General features: G+C 34.3%; 1 long non-coding RNA gene across 1 annotated transcript; it reads left to right on the forward strand.

The window, feature by feature from the left end:
• Window positions 1–595: 595 nt before the first annotated feature.
• On the forward strand, window positions 596–1,484 carry LOC114075604. Its single transcript, XR_003575998.1, has 2 exons — window positions 596–716; window positions 1,063–1,484. It is a non-coding gene; the product is annotated as an uncharacterized LOC114075604 (long non-coding RNA).
• The last annotated feature ends 10,685 nt before the right edge of the window (window positions 1,485–12,169 follow it).

The raw sequence follows: 12,169 nt of genomic DNA on the forward strand, positions 1-12,169 counted from the left end.
ACTACAATTTGAAAATCTACTATATATTTACAAGCTCCCTAATAAAGAGTAATCAAGATTTATCTTCAGTTCTGCTGATTGCGAAATTTTCAGATGACTGATTAGTGATTAGTGTATCATTGTTGATGAATACGTCTTTTTACGCTTTTTATTTTAAAATATTGTGCGCGGAAAGGGAATTAAAGGAGAAGAAACACAATAATTTTTTCGTGTATTACACTGCTTATTAGCTAGTCAGTACAAATATAGAGTATTGTAATCTTCTAGGTAGTTTCTTTCTATCTATTTATCCAAGCTTCCGTTCTGAAATTTATAACAAAGTGAAATGCAATAGCTATGGTTTGATGAAGCAATCTATGTTAGAATTTCATTGATTTGTCGAGATATAGATTGTATGTTTATTGCTTGGTTTGTTGGCTGACATTTGCACAACAAAATGTTTAGACCAACTCCTTTTGAGTTGTTCATTTTATTTATTTCAATACGACCAATGAACTATAGGGAATACATGCCGAGCTTGGAAAAATATCATATTTACTTGCGGAACTACTCCAAGAAAGGTCCTCACATGGTCAAACAGATTGGGATTTGGGCAGAATGTTTGTTCAGTTGATATGAGCTTGGCTCCAAAACTGTACCATCTCGAGGTGGCTCTTGGACACTTCAAGAAGTGGAGTGTGACTGAAAGCTTGAGTCACGTGCGTAATTACATGAAGGTATGCAATCTGTTTCTCTCCGTGTCCTTGTGTGCGTGCATGGTTGGTATCTACTTTTCTATGGGTTTTGAGAACATCTTTGCGCTGGAGTAATTTGTTTATGTCTTATCGGTGTGTTGAAATGTTTTTGTATTTAAAAGAATAACCACATTATATATATATATATATAGTTGTCACAGTTTTAATGATTCAAATTCATTTGATCATTCGAACCTAATACTGAATGTGATGATTTTCAATACAAAAAGTATCTTTTGCCAGCTACCTTTTATATTTTTCTTCTAAAACTACTAGNAAAAGTAGCTTTTGCCAACTACCTTTTATATTTTTCTTCTTAAACTACTAGGTGGCCGGATTTATCTAAGTTGATGACACTCGAAAAGGAAGGCCTCCTTAGTTCGGCAACTAGGAAACGAAGATGAACCAAAAAGGCTTTGTCGAGCTGGCAGTACAATTATGTCACCTTCTGAAGGGGCCAGCCTCTTTCGTGTGGCAATCCTGAGATTCAAAAGTGAGAAGAAACTTTATGTGTGCTATATCGTCATCACTAACCATATCCCTCATCTTTGCATTTCTTGAGTGGTCGCTCAAGCACCTATCCATCTTGTTCGTCCTCATATCTCTCTCTATAAATGCAATCTCTATATATATTTTTTTCGTGGATCGATTGACTTATTTCCAGTAGTGTGAGATTGATTATCTTTTGCAATGTCTTGAACCTAAATCATTAGATTTGTTATATTTGCGATGATTATATGGTTCCTAATACATTCCTTGAAGGAACTACCTATTACCTAAGCAAGTGCTTATATTGAACAAATACGAAAGACTACTTCTTGTTATCCTTAACGCAGTATGCATTTTAAATAAAATGGTTACACAATACGTACTGAATCAAATATTAAATCTACATTTTTATGTTTTCCCTCTCTTTGTTACAATTTGCCAATCCATTCATCCTTCTGCATGATTTAGACTGGTGGAGATTTTTCTTATTACTATGAAAATATTGCTTTGCACACAGAGATTTGTGGGGATGCAAATAGTGTATATACTATGAGCTTTCTTAATTGAACAATGGCTACACGATGCATTGCTCAAAGTAGAAAACTTGCACAACAAACATTAGTTGCCCAACGCACTGATTGTTTTCTGAATTTTGGGATGTAGGATTTCGTTGGAAATATGTCGTGTTTCTTGTTCTATTCGAGGGATGTTGCAGCTTCTGTCGTTGTAGAGATGAAAATTGTCTTTATTTATTTGACACATTGACCGTAATGCAAATGATGAGATTGTCGAGTAATGAGTATGAAGGATCACCATTCTATTGATTTGGCTGGTGTTGTAGGTGCTGAAATTTTGTTTGATTCTCCAGTAGAAAAGTATGAGGAGAAAAAGAAAAATAGAATTGCTTACTAAGAGTCCTGATGGCACCACTGATGGTGTATAATGACCATTGATTTCATTCTCTTTAACGGTAAAGAAACCTCTTGGTATAGCGTTAGAATGCAATAAATTTCAATTTCACAAGGAAAATATTACAAGGAAAATATTCAATTACGAACGATGTGTGCATTATAAGGACTTTCAAAAACTTGCTATAGTCGCCATTTAAAATTTACCTAACAAATAGGAATCCACAAATTACAAATTGTTAGCTCAAACATTCTACTATCATGACAATACATACACAAATGAATATTATTGTTGGGCCCGTGCTTGCACGGGCTATCTCTCCCTAGTAGTATTAATCAACAGTGTGTTTAGATATATTTTTTTCCATCTAAACAAGGCATCTATTAATTCATTAAGGACGTGAATCATGATACGTCCAACAAAATATATAACATTATTTTTCTTACAAGAATATTTTCAGTCAGCAAAATATATAATTTAGGCTATTTCCACGTTGGTAAAAGGTTAAAAACACGTCTTTTGATATGTCAGCAAAATATTCTTAATAGACACAATTTAAGCATGTTGAAATAACTAATATAAAAACTTTAATTTAAACGATAAAATAAAAGTATCGAACAAACTTAGGAGTACCAAAATAATATAAAGTCAATTTGTATGACAAAATGCTTTCGAAGACCAAATCCGTTGTAGGGTCCAATTATGGCAGTTCCACCAAATTTTATAGCTACATATAGAAGTAATTAAGATGCATATCTTCATGTTTGTTAAAAATACTACTCCTAATTAGTAAGAAAAATAATTTCCTAATGGTTTTCCTGATTGTCACATTCTGTTTTAATCCTTAAAAAGTAAATTAATTAATGTTTAATGTAAATTAATCACTTTTCAATTAAATGAAAACAATTCAAATAAATGACTTAAATCAATGGCTAGATTCATATATGGATATCAAATCGAAACCAAATCTAATTAATGAGTCTAATTAAGCTCCTAAGGAAATCAAGATATTAAAAAATTAATCAAAATGGTCATTCAAATAATTAATTAAATTAAAAATAATTCAACAAATACTCAATACATATATAGTTTACATACGTCAACTAGAAAACTAAACAACAAATTTGTCCTGCTATTTACGTGAAAGATCACAAAATATATTAACTCATGTAAAAGGAGGGTCGAAATAGTGACAACTTCGTGAGCGGTTGTTAAAATTACCATATTTGTTTTTAAATAAAAAATAATCCTGTGACAAATAATGAATTTCATCTCTAAATTATTAACAGTCTTAAAAATATTTATTATATTAAATAAATAAACTTAAATATTCTCTTGATTCACATATTCAAACTCTTGTAAGAGCATTTTGCTCTAAATAAAAAAAACTTAAAAAAAACTATTTACTAAACTTTGCTAGAAATTCAGTATTTATTTCGCTCACATTATAAAATCAAAGGTTTATTTAAATACAATCAATTAAATAAAAAAGTATTTTTAAAGGCGATAAACCGTTCAGGAATGAAACTCTAATAATTCACACCAAAATTAAAATCGTTTTTAAATACTTCCCTCCGAAACATAACAACATGTTTTTTTTTCTCACAAAAATATACTTAATTGACAGATAATTATATCCAAAACATTTGCATAATCCTATTTTTTTTTCAAAAGATAAAAATTACATACTTTTAAGGTAAAATTATTATTTGTCGCTTATAAGTTAATAATGACAAAATTTCCTCAAATGAGACAATAATATAATCATAAGAGCGAAAATAAACAGTACAGAGAATGAGGTGAAGCAGCTTCCGTCGCTTGAAGCTTCTGATAAGGGAGAGAGTTGCAGTGCTGCAGTGGCTGTTGAGATTTTAGGATTTGACACGTTTCATCGGATATGAAAACACTAAATTTTATACCATTAAACTAACACGTAGATATAAATATGTTAACTCACATTTCTATAATAGTAGAAATTTCTCTATTTTTTATTTCAAATTAGTATGTTGTATTTATCCTTCCGGTTTATTTCAAGGTAAAGAGAGAAACAAATAGTCCCAAATCCCAATATAGACAAAGAAATTCACGTTTTCAACAAGCGGACACGAACTCGATGAGGTGAAGTCTGAAGACTGTAATTATTCGATTTGTATAGTAAGTTCATAGTTACTTTCAGTAATTATGGCTTATTCCTGAGGAAAGACGAAATAAGGACCAACATATGCAAAAGAAAATGTCATGATGTCATGTCTGTTGAATCCATCCCATTGTTTTAGTCAACTTTAGCTATTCAATTGATACAAGCAATTCTTAAAAATGAATAGTAATTGGAGTTGAAAAGAAAAGATTTGGTAGTTGGCAAATTGGTAAGATTTGCAACCATTTTTGACTTTGCTATGTTTACATATGTCATTAGTGACATAGGTATGGTTTTATCCTTCTATAAATAGAGCATTCTTGCTCATTTGTAGAATACACCAAGTTAGAGAGAAAAACCATTTTGAGAGCAAAGTGAGGTATTCCATAGACTATACAAGAAAATAGTCTGTGAAGAAAAATAGAGTGTGAGCGATATTTTAGTAAGACGGAGTTGTTCCTTTTGAGTGTGTAGTAGTCACTTTGAGTATTGTATTCGTGACAACACAGTGTAAAATTCCTTACTATAGTAATATCAATTGCTCCTCTTAGTCCGTGGTTTTTTCCCTTACTCAGAAGGGTTTCCACGTAAAATTCTTGGTGTCGTTATTTTCCCATTTTATTTCCATTACTTTTACCGTATATTCTTTTGTGCTTGTCTGCGTTTTCCCAACAAACTGATATCAGAGCCAAGGTTTTATCTGAGTATGCTCTGTGGTTGCAGCACAGTCTAAACTTCCACATCAGAAAAGATTTACTTTGATTTGCGATAATAATATTTTTTGGGGAAAACAATGGAAGCCAACACAAGTAGAATGGTTACTTTGAATGGTGTTAATTATGCCATTTGGAAGGGAAAAATGGAAGATCTGCTTTATGTTAAGAATTTTTACAAACCAGTATTTACCACTGTAAAGCCTGATAATAAAACAGATGAAGAGTGGAATCTGTTGCATAGACAGGTCTGTGGATTCATTAGGCAATGGGTCGACGATAATGTGTTGAACCATATTTCTGGGGAAACACATGCTCGAACCCTATGGGAGCATCTTGAAAGTTTGTATGCTCGAAAGACTGGCAACAACAAAATGTTCTTAATAAAGCAGATGTTGAGTTTGAAGTATCATGATGGTTCTCCGATGACAGACCATCTGAATAATTTTCAGGGGATAATGAACCAATTATCTGCTATGGGCATCAAATTTGATGAAGAAATTCAAGGCTTGCTTCTACTTGGTTCCCTACCAGATTCATGGGAAACATTTAGAACGTCATTGTCAAATTCTGCTCCGGATGGTGTGATCTCTATGGATTCCGCCAAGAGTAGTGTCTTGAACGAAGAGATGAGAAGAAAAACTCAAGGTTCCTCTTCGTCGGATGTCCTGATAACTGGCCCCAGGGGGAGAAATAAAACTCGTGGTTCTCAGCATAGAGAACAAAATAGGAGCAAATCCAAAGGCAGACTTAAGGATATTGAGTGCTATCATTGTGGCATGAAAGGGCACACAAAGAAGTTCTGCAGGAAGTTGAAGAGGGAGAACAAAAACAAAGAGGAAACTAAAGAAGATGGCAATGAAAATTGCCTAGCCACCGTCACCACCGAAGATCTTGTTACCGTTCTTGATGCAAACATGATAAATATTGCTTGTGATGAGTCAAGCTGGGTTGTGGACACTGGTGCCGCATCTCATGTGACATCAAGGAAGGATTTTTTCTCTTCCTACACTCCTGGTGATTTTGGAACCTTGAGTATGGGTAATGAGACTGTTTCTAGGGTGGTTGGTATTGGTACAATTTGTTTGGAAACTAGTGTTGGAACTAAACTAGTTTTGAACAATGTGAAACATGCTCCTGATGTTCGTCTGCACCTAATTTCTGTTGGTGTTTTAGATGATGAAGGATATGTTAGTACCAACGGTGATGGAAAATGGAAGCTCATTAAGGGTTCCTTGGTTGTGGCTCGTGGTAACAAACGTCGTGGTCTATACTGGACTACGGCCTCTGCTTGTGTTGATATGGTGAATGCGGTTGAGAGCGATAGCTCTTCAACATTATGGCACAAGAGGCTTAGCCACATTAGCGAGAAAGGACTTAATGTTCTAGCCAAGAAGAAATTATTGTCAAATTTCCAAAGTGCTAAATTAGAAAAATGTGAGCATTGCTTGGCTGGTAAACAAAATAGAGTTTCCTTTAAGTCCTACCCTCCTTCGAGAAAGACAGAGTTGCTTGAGTTAGTGCACTCTGATTTATGTGGTCCAATGAAGACAAAGACATTGGGTGGTGCACTTTACTTTGTCACTTTCATTGATGATTGCTCGAGAAAACTTTGGGTCTATGTCTTGAAGACTAAAGACCAAGTGTTAGGTGTCTTTAAGCAGTTTCAGGCTTCAGTTGAAAGAGAAACTGGAAAGAAAGTGAAATGTATTCGTACTGATAATGGTGGTGAATATTGTGGACCATTTGACGAATACTGCAAGCATCAAGGTATTAGACACCAGAAGACTCCTCCCAAGACTCCTCAGCTTAATGGTTTGGCTGAGAGGATGAACAGGACCTTGATGGAAAGAGTTAGATGTTTGCTTTCTGAAGCAAAGTTGCCAAACTCATTTTGGGGTGAGGCTTTATTGACCGCTGCACATGTTATTAATCTATCTCCTGCTGTTGCTTTGCAAAGTGATGTACCAAATAGTGTTTGGTATGGAAAGGATGTTTCCTATGACCATTTGAGAGTATTTGGTTGCAAAGCTTTTGTACATGTGCCGAAAGATGAGAGGTCAAAGTTAGATGCCAAGACAAGGCAATGCATCTTCATTGGATATGGCCTAGATGAATTTGGTTACAGGCTATATGATCCAATTGAAAAGAAACTTGTGAGAAGCCGTGATATTATTTTCATGGAGAATCAAACAATTGAAGATATTGACAAAGCGGAGAAGGTAGAATCTTCAAATTTTGATGGTATAGTTCATCATGATGAAGTTCCTCACACAAGTGTGCATGATGTTGTTGGGTTTGATAATCATGGTGACGCCCAGAATCATGTATCGAATCAACATGTTGATGTTGATAATAACAATGATATTGTTATTGATGATCCTGTTGCTCATGAAGTTGTGGACGAATCAAATATTCCGCTTCGGAGGTCCACAAGACAGCGGTTTCCTTCCTCCCGTTATTCACCCAATGAGTATGTGTTACTCACTGACGGGGGAGAACCTGAATGTTATGAGGAGGCCATGGAATATGAGCACAAGAATCAATGGATTGAAGCCATGCAAGACGAGATGAAGTCTTTGCATGAGAACCACACTTATGAGTTGGTAAAATTGCCCAAGGGCATGAGAGCTTTGAAGAACAAGTGGGTGTTCAAAGTTAAAGTTGAAGAACACAACTTGAAGCCCAGGTACAAAGCTAGATTGGTTGTTAAGGGATTCGGTCAAAGGAAAGGTATTGACTTTGACGAAATATTTTCTCCTGTTGTGAAAATGTCCTCGATTCGCACAGTTCTAGGTTTGGCTGCTAGTCTTAATTTAGAGATTGAGCAGATGGATGTGAAGACGGCTTTCCTTCACGGTGACCTAGAAGAAGAGATTTATATGGAACAACCTGAGGGCTTCAAAGTAGATGGTAAAGAAAATTTTGTATGCAAACTTAAAAAGAGTCTCTATGGCCTAAAACAAGCTCCCAGACAGTGGTACAAAAAGTTTGAATCTGTTATGGGGGAGCAAGGCTATAAGAAGACTTCTTCAGATCATTGCGTATTTGTACAAAAATTTTCTGACAAAGATTTTATCATCCTTTTGTTGTATGTGGATGATATGTTGATTGTGGGCAAGAATACTTCCAAGATTGACGAGCTGAAGAAAGAGTTGTGTAAGTCTTTTTCTATGAAAGACTTGGGTCATGCCAAGCAAATTTTGGGCATGAGAATTACTCGTCTTAGAGATAAAAGGAAGATTTATTTGTCCCAGAAGAAGTACATTGAACGCGTATTGGAGCGCTTCAATATGAAGAATGCGAAGCCTGTGAGTATACCTCTTGCTGGTCATATGAAGTTGAGCAAGAAGATGTGTCCTACAGCTAGGGAGGAAAAAGAGAACATGGCCAAAGTTCCATATTCCTCCGTTGTCGGAAGTCTAATGTATGCAATGGTGTGCACTAGACCTGATATTGCTCACGCAGTTGGTGTTGTCAGTAGATTTCTCGAAAATCCGGGAAAAGAGCATTGGGAAGCTGTGAAATGGATACTCAGGTATCTTAGAGGAAGCTCAGATGAATGCTTGTGTTTTGGAGCATCAAATCCAATCTTGAAAGGCTATACAGATTCTGATATGGCAGGTGACCTTGATAACAGAAAATCCACTACTGGATATTTGTTTACTTTTTCAGGGGGAGCTATATCATGGCAGTCAAAGTTGCAGAAATGTGTTGCACTATCTACAACTGAAGCTGAGTATATTGCGGCTACTGAAGCCGGCAAGGAGATGATATGGCTAAAGCGATTTCTTCAAGAGCTTGGTTTGAATCAGATGGAGTATATTGTCTATTGTGACAGCCAGAGTGCAATAGACTTGAGCAAGAACTCCATGTACCATGCAAGAACAAAACACATTGACGTCAGATATCATTGGATTCGTGAGAAAGTGGAGAATGAATCATTTCACGTCAAAAAGATTCACACAAGTGAAAATCCTGCAGATATGCTGACCAAGATGATACCGAAAGACAAGTTCGAGTTATGCAAAGAACTTGTGGGTATGAGCTCTCTCTAAAGAAGTTGAAGATACCTTCTTCCAGTAAATGGGACTGGAGGGGGAGATTTGTTGAATCCATCCCATTTTTTTAGTCAACTTTAGCTATTCAATTGGTACAAGCAATTGTTAAAAAGGAATAGTAATTGGAGTTGAAAAGAAAAGATTTGGTAGTTGGCAAATTGGTAAGATTTGCAACCATTTTTGACTTTGCTATGTTTACATATGTCATTAGTGACATAGGCATGGTTTTATCCTTCTATAAATAGAGCATTCTTGCTCATTTGTAGAATACACCAAGTTAGAGAGAAAAACCATTTTGAGAGCAAAGTGAGGTATTCCATAGACTATACAAGAAAATAGTCTGTGAAGAAAAATAGAGTGTGAGCGATATTTTAGTAAGACGGAAACCAAAAGAGTGTTGTTCCTTTTGAGTGTGTAGTAGTCACTTTGAGTATTGTATTCGTGACTACACAGTGTAAAATTCCTTACTATAGTAATATCAATTGCTCCTCTTAGTCCGTGGTTTTTTCCCTTACTCAGAAGGGTTTCCACGTAAAATTCTTGGTGTCGTTATTTTCCCATTTTATTTCCATTACTTTTACCGTATATCCTTTTGTGCTTGTCCGCGTTTTCCCAACAATGTCATGGTACAAGATTTTTCTTACTAATTTTTTATATGCATATAAGTACTGAACTTGTTATAATTCTTGTTGTTTTAGAATATGACAAAATAGCGAGGAACAGGTTGTAACAATGTACATGTAACAAACGTGTTAACTCGTGTTTGAAATTGTAATAAATGCGTTCAAATCTACGTAGTATGAATACATGATTTCAACAAGTACGAGTTTAAATGGGATTCATTAATCACAACGCCAAAGAACAAATCTGTTTAAGGAAAATAATATTTTCTTTTCTAATTAAGGAAAGTGTGTTTTCTTAATTAAAAAGAAAATTTGCTGGAAGGATATTTGCATCCAAATTGAGTGCAGCAAGGATTTCAATGTTAACAAGGCTTTGTTAAACAAAGATTTCGTTGAAAAAATTGCTGGACTTTGAATGTTGAAAAAATTGCTGGACATGTTTACATGTATCCAAGTCAAGTGCAACTAGGAGTTCTACGTGAGGGACTTTGAATATTGAGGCGGCAGTAATGAAGAAGTCAAGTAGAGTTTGGTTTACAAACGCGTTCGAATCGTCGGCTTAGTATAATGAAGAAGTCAAGTAGAGTTTGGTTTACAAACGCGTTCGAATTGTCGGCTTAGTACAAGTTCAACAACGCAGAAATTTATTATGTTTTCTTATTAAACAAGGTATTGATGCGGAAAAGTTAAAGTTGAAGAATGGTTGAGTCGGCAGAAAATCAAAGCCAAGTTGCTGGAAGTTGTTGTCCAGTTTGAGTTTGTGTTGCTGCCTAATCTAAGTAGGAGAAGGAATGGAGTTTTTGTTGCTGTCCAGCTGATTATTTTCAAAGACACAGGCAGTAACATGTCGCATGTAGTAACACGTCTTTGAGATTCCAAGTTCGAGTTGAAGTTACGGCGAAAACTATTTCCTACTTGGTTAAGGAAATAAGTTGAGGCGGCACTGATGAAGAATTCAAGTTGAGTTCAACAAGGTTTGTGTAGCGGCAAGACAAAATTGAGTTAAACAAGAAATTGAAGACATACCAAGTCTAGTTACAAGACTTTGAGGAGATGTGATCTATAAATAGGGCGATAGTTTCGCTTGAGAAAAATTGTGCACTTACCTAGAGAGAAGATCAAAACACGACTAAGAGGTTTGAGAGAGTTTTGAGATTTTGTTGGGAGTATTGCAATTTGTGAGGAAATATTGTAAGATTGTATTCAAGAGTCTTGTTTACAATCTGAGTTTTGTGAGTCAGAGTTGTTCGACAAGTTGTAACATTGAAAGGTTTCTGGTCTTTCACTTCATCCCACACAAGCCTAGAGTTTGAATTCTAAAGCTCAAACATCAGGATCAGACTTGAAGTTTTAAGTCTACAATTCAGACTTCATAGTTTCAAACTTTCAAGGTATATACCACTATTATTATCTTCGTATTTCACTTTTTCTTTTCAAATATTATTATGGATGTTTGAGTTCAATTATGTGTTAAGAAAGAATTCTAACAATGTAATTTACATTAAATACGTAAGAATAAAAATAATTAATCTTGATTATTAACTAATCATCTTGAAAACAACAATAAAGGGAATTGTGAGAATAATAATTGATTTGCGAATTATGATAAATCATGTTGTTGACAGAAAGTAGTATACTATATTTATATGTTTTATGTGTTAGTCTTCAAGCCATTGAAATAGATATAAGATGACATAATACTTTTAACTATGTAGCTTAAACTATAAGGAATAGAGCTAGAATTTTAGAATCCGAGCTTAAAATTTATATATGTCCAGGGAATGATAAAATTTATTTTTTTGAGAGAAGATTGTTACCAATATTGCAGAAAATTATAAGATAAGCTCTAGCAATAACATAAATATAGTAGTTTGTTTTCCTCTAGATGGGTTTGGTTGGAATTCAAAATTGTAAACCAATAATATCTATGTAAATTCTTCATCCTTCAACCCTTTATATAACATTATATTTTGTTCAAATGATATATTTTATCACCCTTTTCTGCTACTAAATGTAGAGTCCGGAGCCTAAAGGGTATAAACTATTAACAAAAAATTCAAAACGGTATATAAAATTTTATATTAATCAAAACGGCAAAATTGCTGAAACAACAACGATTTACTCCACCGAAGAAAGCAAAATCGCTGCTACTGCAGCGATTTTGCAAAATGTGATTTTTTTTTAAAAAAAAATTCAAATCGCTACCTAGGCAGCAATTTTAAAAAAAATTAAAAAAATAAAAATTGCTGCCTAGGCAACGATTTTTTAAGAAAAAAAAACTTTTCTAAGAAAATCACTTCCAAGTCAGCGATTTTAATTTTTTTTTTAACAAAAAAATTAATTTTAAAAAATAAAATCGCTGCACATGTAGCGATTTTCCAATTTTTTAAAAAAAAATTAATAAAATCGCTGCTCTAGCCGCGTTTTCCTATTTTTTTTATTTTTTTAAAAAGTTAATTAAATGGTGGCACTGATTTTATTTAAATTATTATTATTTTTAAAT

The sequence above is a fragment of the Solanum pennellii genome, chromosome 1, assembly GCF_001406875.1.
Source record: "Solanum pennellii chromosome 1, SPENNV200".
NCBI classification, from domain to species: domain Eukaryota; kingdom Viridiplantae; phylum Streptophyta; class Magnoliopsida; order Solanales; family Solanaceae; genus Solanum; species Solanum pennellii.